At 42.9% G+C, this 15,148-nt stretch overlaps 1 protein-coding gene across 4 annotated transcripts in view; it reads right to left on the reverse strand.

The window, feature by feature from the left end:
- Positions 1 to 13,103, reverse strand: part of PPARA (peroxisome proliferator activated receptor alpha) — a 31,888-nt gene extending 18,785 nt beyond the window's left edge. The window contains exons 1-2 of one of the 4 annotated variants that reach the window (XM_027660846.1): positions 13,079 to 13,103; positions 9,684 to 9,806 (exon numbers count right to left, since the gene is read on the reverse strand). The gene's annotated coding sequence lies outside the window, so the exon portion shown is untranslated. Of the gene's footprint in view, positions 1 to 9,683; positions 9,811 to 11,787; positions 11,942 to 12,054; positions 12,137 to 13,078 lie in introns of those variants that run through there. The other 3 variants (XM_027660843.1, XM_027660844.1, XM_027660845.1) reach the window with 3 other exon arrangements.
- Positions 13,104 to 15,148: the final 2,045 nt, after the last annotated feature.

A 15,148-nucleotide genomic window follows, 5' to 3' on the forward strand; every position in this document is an offset into this window, starting at 1 on the left:
CAGTCACTCTAGCAGACAGCTCAACTTCAGATGTAAAGGCAGACCACAGCTCTGGGTTATTGGCACACTGAGACCTGAAGCCTGTACTTAAATTAGCCCCTGCCATCCCCCTTAACAACAGGAGCCAGATTAGGCTTCATCAGCAATGGGACAGAAAGGTTGTGCAATCTTTGCCTCCAGGCTCCAAAGACAAGACTTACAGGTCTATCACCTCAAATCTGCACCTCTCTGCAGCCATGCTTGCTCTCTTCCACACAAACGGCCACGAGATGTATCACACACGGCACTGCTCAGATCTGCAGCGAGCTCCTTTTGATAACAGAAACATCTTCTTCCTACCTCACTTCTGTAAAGAGTGGAGATAGAGTTGTTGCTTGAACTCAAGCTCAAACAGGTTCAGGTCTGCACAGAACACCAGTAGGAATTGGAGACTTTATGGTTAGTTTGGGTTTTTTCCCCTCCTCTAAATGTGAGTTTTCATCCCAAGAGTAAATGTTTTGGAGGTTTCTGCAACTGGGAATAGGAAGACTTGACTTCTCTTTCTAGCGAATGCTGAACTGAAACTAAAGTCAGGAGTTATATGTCAAAGGAAAGCTTTCAAATCTCTTTTAAATCTGTGTCTGCTGACTTCTTTAAAGAGTTACCTAGTCAGGACTTCAGTATAAGTCAATAGTAATATTAGTTAACAAACTATATAATACCATATTAGGGTTATTGGCAACCTATAATGTTCTCCTTCACTTTACTATTTTCTTCAAGAAGTGTTTTTGGAGCAGTCTTTGTTGCACTTTTTTTTTTGCTGTTGGTTGGTTGCTTTGCATTTTTTGAGTTTCTGGGCTTTCGTATTTCTTCAACTACATTATAACCCAGTCTGATCTTTAGATGATTCAAAAACCAACCAAACACTGTCAAAGACAAAAGTGGAAAACTTTCTATTAAAGTCTTTCATCTTGCTTCAACTTTTAAAATCCAGATGCATAGAAGTCCTGAAAAAGTGGCAATTTGTAATTGTGTGCCTCTGTTTCCATTTTTATAGTCAATAATGAGCTCTGACACATGGGTCAGAATTGACTAGAAGCTTAATCTATAAAACTATAGAATAAAGATACTATTTTTAACATGGCTTTAGAAAAAGATCAGCCTGGACAACAGTATCAAGGAAGATTTTTCAATTCATTACATTAGTTGTTAATGCACTTAATGCAAATACTCATACTGGAGTTCATAACATCCAATATTTTTGAGGCACAACCATTTAAGAAAGTATTTTATTAACAAGAGATTCCAAAAAAAGCAACAATAATTTCTTTTCCACAGGAAACTAAGCCGTGGCAACATTGTAGTAACCAGTAGGTTTTCGAGTAGTCCGGGTTCTCTGTCATGGGCTGTCTTTCAAGTTCAGTTCCACCAGTACCTCTCAAAGCCCACCAGAGTTTCTAATGAACACCCTTCACTGTTCTATAAACTTTTACACCTGCAACACACTCTCCCTTTTTCTTTTCCCCTCTCCAAAGAATCTCCAGGTTTTGCATTTCCGTGTCAGTATCTCAGGTCACAGTTACATTCCACTCAAATCATCCCATACTCGAGGAGGATTCGAATGGTTGTATGTGTTAATCATATCAGCCACAGCAGCTTGTGCTCCAAACTTCTCCAGACTCTAAACCCTTTGTGACAAGCCCTTGTGGGCTGTGAGGCTCACAGCACACTGCTCAGCACACAGATGCTGAACATGCACACGTGGGGACCACAACTGCTGAGAAGCCAAGATCGGGGGCATCATTTAGGGCTGTTCTCCCTACACGTACATCGAAAGCTGGGATTTGATTCATGGTTGATATTTGAACCAAGGCAAGGTCACATTCAGACAAACATGACATACATGTATTTGCTATTTGATCCAAGACCCAAGGTCACGTTCACACAAATGTGTCATCTGAGTATTTGCTATATTTTTATTACCCTGCTGATGAACTCAAAGTTCTTTCACTTTCCCCATGTATCCCAAAAAATCCTTACCCATTTGTTTGGTGTGCCCCAAGAACTCCTCACCCATTTATTTGAAAGTCACCTCTTTTTTCTAAGTTTTGCAATACTGTACAAATGTCTGACAAGCTAATTACATTAACCAAGATCTTGAATTGATTAACAGTCAGGGACACCTCAGCTTCAGAGATCGGTGCTCAGATTCAGGCTAAATCTGGTTGCATGTTATGGCCAGAACTAAGAGAATTAAGAAAAAGGAACAAACCAAACACCCCACAAAAATTGTCTTATAAACTGTATGCACAGATTAGATGCCCTAAACCACTATAATTTTTTTTCTAAAAATAATACACAGAAGTAAGTTTGAGTGGTGAAGTCAAAGCTGACTGTGACACGTACAGGGTTTACAAACAGCCCACGTGTTTGTCCCAACATGCTGCTCACTGGGAACCAGATCCTTGAGACTGAATTGGAATGTTGCAATTGTTTCCTTACACATGTGATTACAGCATCTCAGATTATGAAAAGTGCCTGCTCAACCACCTTCTAACTATACCCTGATATTCTACAGAGACCTCATTTGTTGAAGGATAAAGACATCTGAGGGTAAAAGGCAAACAAAAATTGCATTTCAGTGGTAGCTAAATGATTATCTCCAATATAATCAATTTTTGAAGCAAATAAAATGTAAACCCCTTGCTAAGTCTCCTGCAGGGAACATTTTACTACATATGGTAAAAATAAACTTCATAGGATAACAAACTAAAGACATCTGTGCAACTAGAATTGTCAATTAAAATTATAATCTAATACATACAGAGGCAGTGCCAGGCAAAATTTTTGGCTATTTTCCATTAAACATATTGACTGTGCTTTTACATAAACCTCTCACTCAGAAGTTTTACTTGCTCACATGCTTGATCAAAAAAAAAATAAAAACAAATAAACCAACACAAGAACATTTACATGACTGTTCTATCAAGAACGACATTATAAGTTTTACAAGCACAGCTGTCTAGACTCTTTCTAACAATTATGAAATTTCAGACATGCTATATTTATGAAAAGACATAAAACTGTCACTAACTTACAGTCAAACAAGGCCTTTAATGCACTTTCTGACACTTAATACTATTTCATCAATCTTTAGGGTTCATGTAAACGTATGGATAACTTAAAATGAGTTCTTATAAACTAGGAGATAAGAATCCCTTTTGTTTTATATCTGCAGACCTTTATGTGTGACAGCAATTGATATATATTGTTGATAATACATTATTGGCAGTAACGTACTCTTCAGAACTTAGCATCCTTGCTGTGTTATAAATAAAAATACCTGTCTTCAGTTGAAAATTACAGTAAAATGAAGGATAAGAAATAATTACCTAATCTTTTGTTCTCTGACCATATTTAATATTTTGGTATGATTTCAACCTTGCTTATTTGACAGAAGGGCAAAGGACTGATCCTGTGAAATAAATACTTCAGTTAAATACAACCTAATTCAAGGCCACATATCAGACAGGTGCCAAGAAGTTCTGAGTTTACTGACCAGCAGTGAAGTCTTTGCAATTGTTTAAATAGCATGATAAAAGCTTGAGAGCATCGAGACAAATTCAAAAAGCAGCATTCATGGGTGTTTACTACTACCAGCATTAAAACACTGGGGAAAGGATAAAAAAAAAAACAAACTTAAATTAAATTAAAACTTTGGGGAGAAGGATAAAAAAGGTTTAATTTCTATTCTTTGCTCCCAGAGACACCACATTTCCTCAGCACTGGCACTCCTGCTGGGCTGGGATGCCTCCCTGCTCCCTTCCCTGGGCTGTGCTCACAGTGCCCCCTCCCCACAAGCTGCTGGAGCTGGTGCAGCCCGTGCTGCTGGGGGCTCCTTGTCTCTGTGCTGGTTGGCACAGGACAGGCCAAACAGAACAGATAACTCTTGAATTCCCACTGCCTCATTTCCTCAGGAGGCTCAATAACGTGTTTTCCTTTCTTCTCCCAAGCTACCAATTTCCATAACAATTAGAGGACTTTAATGCCTTTGCAGCCATTATTGCTTTCTCTGATTTGCCAAGGCTTGCAGGTTCAGAATTACCGAGTGGAGGGAGAGGACAGCACACCATTCTGCATATACCTGACAGGTAACTAGTCCAAAAGACATGAGAAAGCAACCCTGAAAACAGCTTTCGGTATAGCAGTTTTGGAGCATAACTCTCTTCCAAGACAGACCTGGACTTTTGCCTTCTTCCCCCCCCATTTTTTTTCCAGTTCATTTTCAGTATTTGTTTTATATTTACTAGGTTTTGTAGAACACATAAGTGCTCAACAGGTGCCTGAAGTTATGTCAGTATTGGATTATTCTACAATTTCCCAGACTCGGAACTCACTTGGACTCCTAATCACATACTTTATTAAGAAAAAGATAATTGGCTGTCCTTGAAATAGTGGTGAAATATTCACTTTGGCTGAAGATTTCTGACCCGTGAGCAAAAATACTAGTTCTTACAGACATCTTAATGGCAACATTCTTCCCGAATAAAGAGCTATTGTTTTGGAACAATACTCCTAAATCTAAAAGGAGAGGGGAAAAAAAGAAAAAGATAAGTTAAAATTACTTAATGCAAAAGGCTGAAAGATGATTTGGTGTGTTTCACATATTGATTTAAGATTGTGAAAAGCTTCACTTGAGTCTTACCTGCCTTTTAATGATAACTCAGGCCTTGCAACTCCCCAGTGTTAGTCTGCCTATTCAGATACAACTTCTCCACCTCACAAACTCCCAGACGTTGCGACCCTGATCTCGTTACACAGGTCATGCTTAGAAAAATTGAAATAAAAAAGCCCACAGCTTTGCATCTGTACCTGTCCCTGCAGCAGCTCTCCTACTTACGACCAGCATTCCTTTAAAAGGGACACGAAGTCTCTTAGTCTTCTCTTTTTGTTTACAGCTTCAATTTCTACATCTTAGCTCGGGCTCCTTCTTATTTTTGCTCCCCGGTTATTCCTCGGGACAAAGTCCAGTTACTTTGGTGTTTCATGCTGCAACTTTCATTTCAAAGACCAATAACAACGAAAAATATCTTTCTGCCTCAAGAGTGCCCCCTCTCCATCTCCCCATCCCAAACCTCAGGTTACAGTTTGGGCTTTGCCCTGGCACACTCCTTCCAATACTCTTTCATCAGCCATATCAGCCAACCCCAAATCACCTCCTTCACCCCCTGGGGCCCTGCAGTCTCCCACCCCAGCTCCTGCAGCGCCTGCACAGCTGCACCATCTGCAGCCCCCTGCATGATTCATCACCCACCACAACAGACAGGGATTATTCACTCTTTGAAAAGCTGCAGAGCAATTTACATCTGTTTCTGGAAGAGATTCAAGAAGCCTGAATTCGCCTTCTTAGCAGAGAACACCACCACTGTGTGTATTTTCAGTGGTTTTATTTCACTGATAAACTCTATTCCCTTGCCCAGACATAGTAACATGACTGATTTGATAAACTAAATTCAGCTTAACAGAAGAATTTAAATCCTGTCAAAAAGAATGACCCTCAGACAAGGTATAACAGATTTAGGCACCTTCTGCTTGCAAGTGTACTTTTGCAAACTGAGTAATTCCAATGGGCTAGCTTTCACACTTTTCTACTAGCACAAAAAAATCAAATTTCCTCTTTAAACAGCACCTGGAGTTGTGTAGTTTACTTATTCTTCATTGTGCTACTATTTCACTCATTCCTCCAAAGTATTTTTACAGGCTTTTGTTGCTCAGTTATTACACTTAAATAAACACACAAATAAAACCTGCTAAAAATAAAGTAACTTTGATTTAATGCCACGTCACAACTCAGAGCACCCAGAGTGGAATGAGAAACAGAATTCTTTCACTTTTTGTTTTGTTTGTTTGCTTGGGTTTTGTTTTGGATTTCTTTTGTTATGACAAAGGCCTTCAGTTTTAGTATGATAACCTAGACACCCCTACCTTAAAAAGTTTTTCTTTGCAATAAATGTATCACACAAAAACAAAGTTTACACTGAATTAGCATTGCTGACAAGAGCCTTGGCAACTGGCATGAATGCAATTAATCTACATTTTTTGGCAAATGGACATCAAGTACTTGTACTTGCAAGCTCCTGACAGGACAGATAGAGGATATTCTTGGGGCACATGACTTCACAGCTCTAAATCAGGTCACTCACTACAGTATGGAGATCACAAGCCCCACGCTCCTGCGAGATCCAAAAGTGTTAAAACATAAGCGATTATTTTCCTGTCATTATTTTCCCGGCTCATCCTTCCCATGACACGAAGGGTGTCTGGTTACCAGTTTAAGGGCAATACCAGCATTGCCACCCCACTCCTTTTAACTGAGGAAGCACCTGAATTGCAGAAAGGTGGAACTACAACACGAGTCCAGGGAAACAGCCAGGATAAGAAAGCCTGTTTAAAAAGCAATATATGTACTTTCATATTCCAGTTTTACTTCACTTTGTAAGGCACTTCAGCCGGCTTGACTTTGAAAGAGCAGTTATGGGGACACAGCATTTCTCTGCAGAGCCAAACTGAGTCATCGATTGCAAAACAACGTTACCTGAAGGGTACTCAGACAAGCTTGAGTAACGTAAGAGCTCCCTCAAATCCCAAGGATATCCCTTCCACAGGTCCCCGCACCTTCCCTCTCGCTCCTCCCTTCCCAGCCACGCCACCCCCGTGCCTGCTGGCTCCCGCCCTTGGCCACCCCTGCACGGGTACGGGAGCCCAGAGCGGGGCCAAGCCGAGTGTCAGCGTCCTCCGGGACACCACCCTGGACACACCGGCCTGGCCCGCTCCCAGGAAAACCCCAGGCCAGGAGCACAGCGCTTTGCCCGGGAGCCAGGGGCAGCCGCGCTGCCTGGGGAGGAGCAGGGCTGAGCCCCAGCCCCCGAGAACAGTCCCTGGCAGGGGTTATTCCCCGGGCAGACACAGCCAGAGATGGTTGAACAGACCCCCCGAGGGGCTGCAAAAAGGAGGGACAGAAACACACAGGTGGGTAGATGGAAAGAAGGGGCCTAGATCAGATCTATCACGCTCTGTAACCACATTTCTTGCTGTAGTCTATATCTGCAGGGCTATCAGGAACAACAGAGAGAAGACATCCTATTTTCTGTCCTTTTTGCATTTATGTGCTCATTCATACACACACACCCCCCCCTGCCATGTGAAAGAGAAATCGAATGAATGAAAGCTGCAAACCGAACAATTTGTATTCTTAAAGGCTAATCACTTCTACATTTCCACAGGATTTATAACCTTGAGAAAATGCAACTCCTTGTAAATTCAGCTGGAATTATGGCAGCTCAGTATGCTGAAAATCAGGTGCCCAAAATGTACATTTAAGTTGAACATTCGACAGTGTTTTGAAAACATGGGCATGTTTATGTGCAGTTATGTCTGTGTGGCAGCACAGAACACAACAGGTACAGCTGCTGCTTTTTTCAAAGGCAGTATCCTGTGCTGCTTGTCTCTTACAAGGTACCAAAGCTGCTGCCTGATTTGATCAGACTGGCCTGCTTAATTGCACACAGCAGTCTTTTATCCTGAGGGGGGTAAGAATAAATAAATTTCACTATCTATCTATCTATCTATCTATCTATCTATCTATCTTGTAATCTTCCCCTGAAAATTGCCAATGAGGCAACAACAATAGTCACTATGACCTCTGGGCTGCAATTAATTTTATTTTAACATCAGTGTGAGTGCATTATTGGACAGCTGTGCTGGAGCATTCCCCAGCCCCAGGACAGAAAGCCACCAGGCACTGCCTGCTAATGAACGCAGGAGTCTCCAAAGAAGTCTCCTGACACAAGGCCCACCTTCCCCCTCGGCCTCCCCCTCACACATGCTGCATAAAGATGGGGGGAGTGCTTTTGTTTAATGGCACCCTGCCCCACAACTCCAGTGTCAGGTACTTTATACCATTCCTGCTGAAGCAGTCACACTAACAGCAGGTTAGGACATAACATCACTAATTCAAGTCTTCACTTCCAAATAGGTGTTGCAAACAGACAAAAGTTCTTCTTACCTTCTGAACATTCACATTCAGTGGTTTGTTCTGTGATTTGTTATATCAATCATTTCCAGTAAATAATTATTTACAACAGAACAGGCACGTAGCACTTATTTGTGTAACAACAACAAAAAAAAAAAATGGCAATACAAGCCTGAATGCAGATAACAGTATTCACACAGACTAACAGTGCTGGCTGCATGGATATATACAACAAAACAGTAATCCTGCCTCCAAACCTTAATCACAGGCTGTGGAATAGTTTCAAATGATCAATTTTTATGATCCTTTTTTTTTTTTTGTTAAATATAAATAACAGTAAGTTATTATGGTACCATTTTTTAATGTAAAATACATCAAACTCTAAGCTATCCATAATGATACATTCTCTCAGCTCCAGGGTATTATACACTCACAGATGAGTAAGGTGTTACTCAACCTGCACTTCATTTGCACACCAAACAGCATTTCTGGTTTCCTTCTATGTACTTACCAACAAACTGAAAACAAACTAATGAGATACCAAAAAATGAAATATGAAAACATTGGACTAACTCGCTTTCACATGTATTTCATCTGCCTGGAAGCAACTTCAGTAGCTGCTCACTCCTCTGAGTTCCTCAAGGCAGACACATTTTTGAACAAGTTTATTTTACTATTTGGAAAGATTAAGTGAGTAATTTCTCAGTTTATATATTTTTTAAAAGCCATGATAGTATATCAGCATTTCTAGAAAGGAATGGGTAATTTGCCAAATGCTGGCCACTCTACTCCTAGTGTTTCCACAGGCACAAGACAAATTGAACTTAAACCAATAAATTTAGAGGAATATCGTACCAGAGAACAAACTCTGCCTCTTTGGTAATTTGCATCTTTCAATCTCCAAAGTAAAAAAAAAAATTCATTTTAAGACACAGCAAAGACCCACACAAACTACTCACGTAACAACTCAAGCCTCAGTCAGCACTGGAATGCCAATGAGTTGTATTTTATAATTTGTATTAATCTGTGCACGAGAAGCCCTTCACTGGACACAGAAATTACACTTCCTAGATATTTAAAGACACATGAAATGCACTTATAAATAAATACTGTTTCATAAGCAGAAACTATGAGAACTGGTATGAGGAAGTGGAGTCAGACTTGGCAACATCTCAATGCCACATGCAATCTGGTCACACAACAATCTTCTCATATCAATTCAATGTTTTTAAGACACGCCAAATATCACACTCTTTCAGAGATTTTAGTTTTATTTTGATGATTTAGAGCCTAACCCTACCAGATAAGTACTTTTTAATTCACTGAAAAAAATTAGCATTCTGCTTCATAACAAGTTGTTCAATATTTAATTTGACAGTGAAATCCTGATCACTCTACTTCTAAAATATTAAGAATTCAGAATTCTACTAACTATTGCCTAAGACTGCAGTAGCTATCAGAACATAAGGAAGTTTTACTTCCTCTGCTCTCCTGATTGTGCTACTGCTTTCTGTTTATCAATTATTTATTGGCACTACTTGCTCAGATTTCTTTCCTTGTCAGTTGACTGTACATTAATCACTGCTGACAGCGATTCTACCCCAAGTGTTTGTTCTTCCCTAGCTGTTCAAGAACAATGCCAGGACAGCCTCCAGCCCACATATGTACTCACCACTTCAGGTAGTATCTTGCAAGGCTGTAACAGAAGTTCTTTTCCAGAATCTCTTCCCTTTCCATTTCATGTGCACACTGGTGATAACAAGTGGTTCTTCATCAATAAAAAGCTGCTGACATCCTTTCTTAAAAAAATAAAAATAAAGAGTCAACAAAATTTCCCAAAACTTACTATTCTGATTTTATATTGAGATGATGTAATTTAAGGCTTTTCAAAAAATATTCCTTAATGCTTCTTCAGGAAAAAAATGCTGTCATTTTGCTTGGGCTAAAATTACATTTTAAATGATTGAGGCTTTTAACACATCACTAGTTTTACAGCAGGACCACACTGACATCTAGCTAACTAGGGAATATGACTAGTATATCCCAATATCATTCTGATCTTTTTTCTTCATACTAGAAAAATTCAAAACCACTCAACTAAGAACATTATAGTGAAAGCTCTGTGCTATTTTAATTATCTGTTATAAAGCAAAATACTTTTACTCATAAGGAGCATTCCCACAAACGTCCAAGTCTTTCAATGGACAAACTGTTATGGTTTCCAAGGGGCATAAGATGTCTCTGCAATGGGCCTTTTAAATACCATTTACACCCCAAAGGTACAGATTTTGCTTTTATATACTTTACAAGGTCCATTAAAAACAACAACAAAAACTACGCATACCTCTAAAATGCAAAACATTAAAGATTTGGGGAGATTATGAAAGAGCAGTCAGATTAAAAGAAAAAGAAAGTTAAAATTCCAAAATTCCTTAAGAAAGTATGCTTGAACATATAATAAATATGAATTCATTTATCTTCCAAGACAAGTATGGTGTCCCCTTTTTTCCCCTTGCAAAAATATGCAAGAGAAACAGAACTCAAATCTCAGCAGGAAAGCTACAATAAACTAAAGAGAAAAATAGTGCTGTTTGCAATTTTGAAGTACAAGCTGTTCTAAAAAGAAAAAATACTAAGAAAAATTCCATTGCCCTCCTTGTCCATCTTGGGACAACAGTGAGCATTATAATCCATATTCTAGAACAAGATAAATACCTCAGGCCATATATCCTACTCTCCTGTAGGACATAATTTCCCCTAGTATTTTTATAACACTCCACATGTGAAATATTAAAAGCATAACTGGATGAAATCACAACTGAAATGTAACCCTCTCTCCCATGGTTTAAAATTCATTATAGCATTTATGAAGACTACAGGACTAACAGAAAATGAAGACCTTAAAGATCCACTGAAAAGCAAGCAACAAAACCACCAGGTGTTTGGGATGTGCAGGTTTGCAGTAGGTAGCCAGAACTCCCTGTGCACCTGACTGCAGAGGATGACAGTCAATATAAAGTAGCAAAAGATTGATAAGAATTTTTTTTTGGACCATACTAAGAGTTTCTTCCAAACATGGGAAAAGGGAGGGTGCATGCTGCCTGCACAGTTCCACAAACCTCTGATAAGGTCTGCACACCCTCATCCTTCCAAAACACCACATCATGTTACTCAAAATCCCCAAATCTGCCACTAAATTAACTAGGAGCTGATGGCCCCTTGGCAGCTCACACCAGCTAACAAAGGTTATGACACTGGTTTAGCTTTGAGCAGACGTGTGACCACATCACATGAACCACAACTGCCCTCGGTTCCAGCCTGAGACCAGGTATGCTCAGTGCTCAGTCAGGGATTCAGAATTCATAAAGGAAACAGTTTTTATAGCTGATCGGCTTTGCTGCCTGCAAAGCAAATATCTAAAAGTGATCAGTGCAGGATGCCAATGAGAAAATCTGTGCATGTTCTGTAACACAAGTGCAGTTTGACCACCACTTTCCTTCACAACAAAACTTCTGTGACACCCCTATTAGTGCAGTACTACTAAGACATCCAATGCCACCAAAGTGCCAGACATTATCATTCCAGATAATCGTGTCTGATGAATCCTGTACTCATACTACTTCCCTCAGAGAGCTTAAGCTACCCGTGTTACTGAGACTGCGCCAATCTTAATAGAAATACAAGGCAATACGTCTTCGCGCTCTTTTCCATCAGTACTTCTGGAATGTCTTGTGAAAAGCAAGTGGCCAGCCCCGGAGGGACAACCAAGAACTCACCAAACCAGAGAGCCCTCACTCCTAGGACAGAGGGCTTCCCTCCGAGCGGCCGACCGGGAACAGCACAACCCGCCTGGCCCAGCCAAGCCAACAGCGGGAACCTCCAGGCTCGTACTTTGTGCCCGGAGCCCGAGTTCATTCCAGGTTAAGGACAATCCAGATGTGCCCCATTTAGGACACATGACAGTTGCCAAGCAGCACCCTGTGTGACGGGACATCACACCCCCCCGTTCCCCGCTCCCCGGGGTTCCCAGGCTGGCTCTTTACCTCCGCCCGCCCGCGCTGGGCCGGCTCTGCCCGTCCCGCAGCCCTGGGCCCGGTCCCCGCAGCCCGCGGCCGGCGCCGAGCGCGCAGCGGGAGCCGCTACAGCATCTCCCTGGGCCGGCTACCTCCGCCCGCTGCCTCCGCCGCTCCGCCGAGGGCTTCGCACCGCGGGGCGAGGGAGATAAGGAGCAGCGAATAGCGAGGGAGGGGAGGAGAAGAGGACAGGTCATTAGCAAAGCCGCCGCCGCGTTAGCGAGGCGGGGCCGTCACCAGCCCCGGGCGGGCGCTCCCGCCTCCTCCCGGGAGCCCCGCGGGACTCGGGCACGGCGGGGCGGGGGACGCCCTTAGGGCAGTACCGTGCATCGCTGCCCCTGCGGGCTGCGCTGTGCCGGGCCGGGCGGGCACCGCCGCGTCCCCGGCTGCCGGCGGGGCGGGATCGGGACCGGGGCGGGAGCGGCCGGTGACAGGTCCCGGAAGTGAGGTCGGCACACACCTCCCGCCGCGGCCGCGCGCCATTGGCGGGGCGGGGGCGGCCCCGCTCCTCTCGCACCCCGCTCGGTCCTCAGACCCTCCACACCCATCTCAGTCCTCACGCAGTCCTCACGCAGTCCTCAGACTGCTCACACTCATCTCAGTGCTCAGGGGCCTCACAGTCGTCACAGTCCTCAGACCCCTCGCACTCCTCACGGGCCTCACAGTCCTCAGACCCCTCACAGTCCTCAGTCCCCTTATTCCCCTCACACCTCTTACACTCCTCACTCCCCTCAGACCCCTCACAGTCCTCACTCCCCTCACACCCTCCCGTCAGACCCCTCACAGTCCTCACTCCCCTCACACCCTCCCCTCAGACCCCTCGCTCCCCTCACTGTCCTCACACCTCTTACACTCCTCACTCCCTCACACCGTCCTGTCAGACCCCTCACACCCTCCCCTCACACCCCTCACAGTCCTTACTCCCCTCACATCCTCCCCTCAGCCCCCTTGTTGTCTAAAATGGAAGAAAAGAACCCTCAGATCCCTCACTCACCTCACGTCCCACCGGCCTTGGGTCCCTCCGCGCCACCACAGCTTCACTGAGATCCGGGGCGAAGGTAGGCGAGCCTGAGGCACCAAGACTTTCGATCAAGTGTGTGCCCGCCCGCCTGAGGGCAGGCGAGGGGGGACCCATTGCTGCACAAAAACACTGCTGGCTTTCCAAAATCATGGAAGTGTGTGTTCACCTTCACATTTGCACTTTGTTCAGGGAAAAAAACCCAAAAAAACAAACTTACAAGAAAACCCACTTTATCACTGACCTGAGTAGTCAATGGCACAGTGCCGGGAAGGTGAAACATGAGTCGCTTCAGATGTTTCCAATGGGAAGTTGATTGAGGCCCAGAAGGGAAAGGAGAGCACTGTCCTGAGGGCTCAGCGCCCCTACTGCAGTGAGCACCACACTAAATTCCACAAATGTCTCATAAATTTAAGCACATAGCCCTGGGCACCAGAGCACTCAGTGCAGGAACAACAGAGGCTCAAACCCCCCAAAAGCATGACTCCTACCAACCAGCAAAAGGCAACAGAAACACCCCAGAAAACAAAGCTAATGAAAGCCCTCACATTTATTTTAAACTTTTTAAGACTATTTCAAGCTGGTTCTGGTCACAGCCCGACTTCTCAATCAGTAGTGCTCCTCCAAGGTCTGCTCCAAGCCGGGACAACACCCAATGCCACAAGAATAATTTGATTTAGTTGGTAAATTCCCAATTTTAACACCTATGTATTTCCTCCCATTCTGTGTGTAGCAGAGATCAGCTGATAACAAGCATCAGGGACTACTTCCATTAAAGATATTATCTGAGAAGACAAGTTTTTCTTTCAGTTTGGTTCCTTCCTTCCTTCCAACCTGTTTCCCCTCTTGTGTGGGCAAGGAAGCTGTGGAGACTGAGGACATTTTGTAAGAGTTTCCATACTGAACTTTCCGATTGGGTTTAGGAGGTCTATTTGCAAGCGTGCTCGTATTGCTGGTCCCTGAGGTGACATGGTATAAGCACTGCAGTACAATTCCCAAAGTAATATTTGGCATGGATGCAGGCTTTTGCCTCAGGAATATACACATTTTGCTGGATTCACCATGCTGCCAGTGAGAGGCCTGCCAGGCTGGCTGAGCTTTATGCTAGCTGCTGAGCTCATCTCGTCCTGACTCACGCACAAGCACATCCAAGGCAGTAAAAACACAAAATATTTATTGGAATTTAAAATGAGTTGTGGGCTGTTTCCTGTTTATGAGCTGTGGGCTTCTCATCCCACACAAAATGTGTAGCAACCTCCATCTACAGCACGGTCAGCAAGGAGGGCTGTGTTACCCCAGACATGGAAGAGAGCTCTCTTAATAATCCCTGTATTGGAAGTGTTTCTTCTGAAGAATTTGGATACTTTTCGTCCATAAAAACTGCTGATGTTGCAGAAAGCATCTGTAGTGAAGGAGTAGAATCTATTCTGCACTTAAAATATTTATACAGGAGACTGTACTGATTCCTTTTTTACTGAAAGAGCTTTTAAAGTGTAGATTCCTGACTGGATTGTGTAAATTTGTATCACATTTTGAATCTTAATAACATACTAAATATCATAAACATCCATTAGCTATTTAAATGTGCAAGCTTTTAGAAATCACAAATTAGATTACTTACTAGGCTTTTAGCTGGAATAAGATTTAATTAGTGTTATATTCTATTAATATGCAATAACCTTATTACTATTGCCTAACAACTCGACAGTTGTGAAACAAGCAGCCAGATTTGTGCAGTAGTTGATTTTCCATCTTTCCAGTAGCCAGCCAGCTTTGCCAGAGGTCTGCACAGCCACATGGAGCATTTCTGTCACAAAATGTTTTCCTTTGCAGAACAAAAATTCCTTTTCCTTTATTTAAAGGCCAGACATGGAGCCTCTCAAAACAATTCTGTGGGAGCAGATGAGCAGATCCAGTCAGCACAGACTCATTCAGAAGCCTGGGAGAGAGACTACACCAGGAAAAACTGTCAGCACCTTCGTCACCTCCTCCAGCTACAGGTAACACACGGGAAGTGGGCTGACCCTGCGCTCAGATGTTTGCGGT

The sequence above is a fragment of the Corapipo altera genome, unplaced genomic scaffold (genome assembly GCF_003945725.1).
Source record: "Corapipo altera isolate COAL_440 unplaced genomic scaffold, ASM394572v1 239, whole genome shotgun sequence".
Lineage (NCBI taxonomy): Eukaryota > Metazoa > Chordata > Aves > Passeriformes > Pipridae > Corapipo > Corapipo altera.